This window comes from Labrus mixtus, chromosome 9 (genome assembly GCF_963584025.1).
Source record: "Labrus mixtus chromosome 9, fLabMix1.1, whole genome shotgun sequence".
Lineage (NCBI taxonomy): Eukaryota > Metazoa > Chordata > Actinopteri > Labriformes > Labridae > Labrus > Labrus mixtus.
The window spans coordinates 28,852,527-28,858,526 of record NC_083620.1 but is presented as its reverse complement, the minus strand read 5'-3'; positions in this window follow the sequence as shown (position 1 = coordinate 28,858,526).

Genomic DNA, 6,000 nt, shown 5'->3' with positions numbered 1-6,000 from the left:
ACTCGTGTGGGTTTGACTGCAGAAGAGTTTAGAGGTTTAGATGATCCCATATATTCCTCGCCCAGAAATGAAACAGTGTCATGTATGTGTTCATCTCACCACCTGGACTCTCTCACAGCTCGAGGCTGAGCAGGCCCCATGTTGAAGACCTGTTAGCTTCCAAATCAGTACCAGGATTTCTCTGATGGACACTCACTAAACCCGCATTCTGTTTCCACTGTGGAGCTCCCGTCCATCCGTCTCCGCTGCTCGAGTTCAGATAGAAATATGAATCAACATGATTTCCTGCATCAGATTTTATGAGCTACTGACAGACGAGCGTATTCTTTTTTTTGTGATCAATTTATTTATTTAGAAATGTACAAAGAAATGACATCATATATTACAACTGTTTCCCCCTTCACCCCCCCCCCCCCCCCCCGAGCACATACATGTATAAAAGTGCACATGTGCAAAACATCAGGATCAATCAGACGAGCACATTCTGAAGTCACTCTTTGTTTTTCTTCTCCATCGTTTGTCCCCTTTTGAACTTCTCTTCCAATTGTCGTCTCTGTTTCCACAGCACGGAGGGCGTCCACCCCCTGACCTTTGACCTTCACTCCCGACGTGTCGACGACCAGGAAGACAACAGGAAGTGACCCCGACTTTCGCTGCCCTGAAACGAGACGCTTTCAGCTTTCTTTTAAAGCTCCAGAAAGACTCGTGCTACATTACAGTAAGAACAAGGTAAACAAAAGAAACAAATCAAAATCTTCTTTTTTTGTTTGTGTTAAATCATTTTCCTCCTCTTGAAAAAGGTAAACGTTTGCTAGTCGTTACTTTCTGAGGAGATTTGAGGCCAGCGAGCGAACACGCTGGAGTCTGGTTTAGCTCCGTTCAGACTTCTAACCTCAGAGTCCAGGGTTCAAGTCCCTACTCAGGTGTTGAAGCTTTCATATGATCAGTCAGTAATGCCCCTGCCCTGTGGTCTCGTAGGACTGACCTTTGAACTCACTTGTAGACTGTCTGGCTGTGGCTTAGTGGTAGAGTGGTAGAATCGATCCCTAGCTCCTGCAGCAACATGTCCAATGTAGTGCTTAACCCCTTTTTATTACATTTTCACCTCACTAATAATATCTAAAAATTTGAGTTCATGAGGATGATATGAGATCAGTAACACACACACACACACACACACACACACACACACACACACAGACACACACACACACACACACACACACACACACACACACACACACACACACACACACACAGACACACACACACACACACACACACACAGACACACACACACACACACACACACACAGACACATGGAGTTTACATGATGTGTCTGTGCTGAGTGTGTGAGAGAGCTACCCTCCCCCACAGACATGTCAGCAGGACCTCTGCTTCCTGGCAATGTTCTTATAACATAGGTATGTTAACTGCTGCTGCGTGTGTGTGTGTGTGTGTGTGTGTGTGTGTGTGTGTGTGTGTGTGTGTGTGTCATGAGGAAAAATCACTCCATGGATTACGTCGTTTTGTTGAGTCAGACTCTTGAGAGTAATCCCCTCTCATTTTAAACTGAGACGTGTTGGTGTCTGTGTGTGTGTGTGTGTGTGTGTGTGTATGTGTGTGTGTGTGTGTGTGTGTGTGTGTGTGTGTGTGTGTGTGTGAGTGTGTGTGTGTGTGTGTGTGTGTGTTAAAGTCATAAATATCCGTCCCCCCCAGAAAGTTCTCATGACGCTCTTACTAGCAGACTCTCTTAAATTCCGATGTGTTCATATGAAGCACGTTAAAACAGAGGACGGAGGAGTTCTTATCCCGCCTGAAATGAATAAATAAATGGTTTTGGTTTTTGTTTGAAATTGGTCATATTAGGAGAATATCAGATGTTATCTGTCTTTGTGAATCAAAACCCATCAGGACAGTGGATGGACAAAGCGTCTCATCACGATTTCTTTTAATGATTTCATGAAAATTTGATTAAATATTTGAATACTTTTGATTGAAAAATGAATGGACAGGATTCATCAGAACCCTGCAGAGTCTGATGTTTCTGTGGGGCCATCGAGAGCATTTTGAACTTGAAGTTAACAGGAAGAGTTTGATTGTGTAAAATGCTGATTTTACCAAAAAAAAAAAAAAACATCCAGTCAGCGTTTGTGCTGCTGATCGTCCTTACAGCTTTGTGATCATCCAACATTTTAAACATTTTCACAGCGGCTCTCTGACACAAAGAACGATCTCAGTATCCTGAAGGTTGAGTCATACTGTTCTGAAAACGTCATCTGTTGAATCAGACTAGAAACTTCAGCTATCAGATGATAATTCTCTCCGCGGTTTATTCAGACGGTCAAAGAGGTCAGACGGCCGGGCACTAAACACACAAACACACACACATAATGTTGAAAGTATTTTCCATCTCAGCGGTTTAAGATTTCTCAGGCTCTTTATAGAAAACAACGTCTGACTCACTGTGAAGAAATCTCTCTCTCCTCTTATCGCTCATCCTCCATTCCTTCCTTCTCTCTCTCTCTCTCACATCTTAAATTCTGTTGCATTTATTTTTCTTTATTAAGTTTGTGTTATTTTAAAACCGCATGCTGTGTTCTGTGATTTTAATCCTGTCTGAGTTTTCAACCGCCATTAGGAAAAGCTGAACTGGGCGTTTTTTTTTCTGCATGTCTTCTCATGATGTGAAATTTCATCCTAGAATTCTAAAATCTTGTTTTTATACATTTTGACGGTCTAAGAATGGTTTAACATTAGAGACCCGGGCTGGAATCTGAGTATGCTGGACCCAAAAGTCTGGTTCATTTGATTAATGTGAACTGTGACGGCTCTGTGGCCTGTTAGGTTGTGCCTCCTCTTTTCTTGTGTTGCAGTTTGGTGTAATCGATAGGTGTGGCTGTCATCAGTCTGACTGTGAGCACCGGGCCCAGGTGCTCACAGTCATGATATAAGCTGCCACTTCACTCTACTCAGAGACATTTTACATGCGCCTTGTTTTGTTACTTTGCCTTTCTTCTCCATCCATCACATGCACAATACACTTTCACACAAACACTCACTTACAATATTGATATTACTGACATCCATACTTCATTCCTTTTGCAAGTTAATTCATATTTTTGTAAATAAATTAGTGTAATTAATGAATTGTTATTTCGGTGTCTCTCCCTTTATTTGCCATGGCCTTTGAGCCAGTCATGACAGAACAGAAACATACTGTACTAGTACCGTACTCGGGTATATGCCTGAATCTGCTTGAAGAGGTAAGTACAGTCCCCGTGAGATGTGAACGCAACCATGCTGTAACAAGGAAGTGGACCGCTATATGATGGCTCCTGGGCCCGTTTCATCCTCTGAGCTGCACATTAGATGTGGATGTAGGAAGATGTTGGCGTCTCAGAAATAACAAAAACATCCACAGTTAGCAGGAAGGACTTAGCCTGCGAGTGGTTACCATGGTTGCTTCTTCTTCTCTCTGCTGTATCTGACTGTGTACATACACAGGTGTACTCAGGTAAAGAACGATGTTACAGCTTAAAATAGAATAGAATTAGAATTAGAATTTATACTTTATTGATCCCGCGAGGGGAAATTCGTTTTTTTAGATTAGATTAGATTAGATTTTTTTAGATAGATTTGTTCTTGAATTGTTGTTGATAGGTTTGTCTAATAATGCAACTTTTTTTGTACCACTTGTTTTAAAATGATAAAAAATCTCTTTATGGTATTTTCTCTAGTATCATATCAAAGTTTAAAGTTCTATGAGGGAGGAGAGGGGCGAGAGACACTGAGAAGTGACAGAGAGAGAGAGAGAGAGGACTGACTGACCTCGAGTCCGAAATTGAAAGCAGTTGTGGGGCTGTGTGTTGTGTTTGTTTCTGTGTGAGTGTGTGTGTGTTAGAGCCGTTCCCACGACACCAAATGACCTCCACCCCTCTCTCTCTCTCTCTCTCTCTCTCTCTCTCTCTCTCTCTCTATAAATGGGCCGTCTGGTGGCTTTTTCGGGGACCGGTCAGACTTAAAAAGGACAGAAAGGGAGAGAAAGCAAGGGAGGGAAAAATTACAAAAAAAGGCAAGAGAAAAATATTTCAAGAGAAAGAGAAGAGGTGGAAAGGCCCCGTTTGAAGGAGATTAAAGGAAAAGTTCAACATTTTTTTGAAATGCAATAATAGTTTTTAATAAGTTTTTGTTTGGAGAGTGAAACATTCAGATGGATTTCGATCATCACAGCTACTGAGTCAGGATTGTGGTTAGCCTAGCTTAGCATAAAGAGACAGCTAGCCTCCAACTCCAAATCTCATTATTAAGAAGTTCTAAATGTAAAAAGTATGTATATTATACTGCTGAATGCAATTACAAAATTGTCTGTTTCAAGACATAAGCTAAATCTCCATTAAATGAAAGCAATAGCAGTTGTCAACACAATGAAAACACAGCCTGGATAACAAAAACAAACAACAACTAACGCTGTGAGCAGAGCAGTGAAAATAAGTTAAAGGATAAAACGTGACCAGAGGTGAAACTGACAACACACTGCAGTTAATACATGAATCTGTCACTTTACCTTTAGGGCATTTTAAAATTATTCCGGTAATGTAATTTGTAATTTATTTCAAGGATAGCCCCTTGAGATGCATCATCTCATTTTCAAGGGGGTCCTTACGAAACATAAATTAATCATCATAATACAAAATCAAAATAAAAGGTAAATCCAAAACATAATACCAAACATTTAAACACAGAGACACCCACACCACAAACACACACACACTCACAATCACTCACACTTAATGCTCCCCCAAGCCTAGCCACCCACCAACCAGCCAATATTACACAATCACAAAAAATCTGAAGAGAGAGAAAAAAAAAAGAAAGAAAGAAAGGAAAACCTCTGCAATAACATACATGTAAAGGTAGAGGTAGAGCTGTGTACACCCATGCACACATATGCACCAAATAAATGCATATACATGTACATATATATATGCATACACACTATACAGTACATACACACATAGTGTACGCAACATTAAGGCATAAGGTACAGAACAGTACATACATGTAGATATGAGGTACACGAGCGCAAGCAAGAGGAGAGCAAGTCCAGACAAACTAAGTCCAACAGAGAAAGAAAATCAAAAGCAAGAGCAGGATGTTTGACAATGAGTAAGTAGAGATGATTTAAAGATATGAAAAGAGGTGATAGATCTAAGTGAGCGAGGTAGGTTATTCCAGTCTGATGGAGCTTTAAATTTAAATGCAAGGCGACCAATTTCTTTCCTGATTCTTGGTGTGAAGAAAAATAAATGATCAGTATGCCTTAGGCTATACTGTGACCTGAAAGGGATTAGAAATTGTTTCAAGTACGGAGGAAAATTAAAATAGATACATTTAAAAGTAAATAGCGACCAATGAAATTTCCTTCTGGGAGCCAGCCAATTCAAGGACTCGTACATTAGGCAGTGATGGGTCCTATATGGACACCTCAGAACAAATCTACAGAGACTGTTATATAAGACAGTGAGAGGTTGAAGATTTGTCTCTGAGGTGTTCCCATAGATAACATCAGCATAATCAAGGATTGGCAGCACCAATTGTGTCACGATTCTTCTCCGGACTTGCAGTGAAAAACATTCAACAGAACGATGAAGTGATTTTAGACGACCATATATTTTCTTAGAAATTGAGTTGATATGAGGTTTGAAAGACAACTGGGAATCTAGCCAAAGGCCCAAATATTTAAATTCATCTACTTTTTCTATGTGGTGTATCATTATATGATTGTTTTATAAAATATCAACTGTTGCTGAATCTCTGCACTCTGATATTATTGTTATCCTGATATCATGTATTGTAGCCTATCCTGAGTAACCCTGTGATCCACACCATGTATATATATTCTATAAGTTGGAGGTACACTATTCACAATATGAGTGATTACTCTGTTTTCCAAGTTGTATTAATATATGTCTCCTCCTCTGCCCTACTCCCTGAGA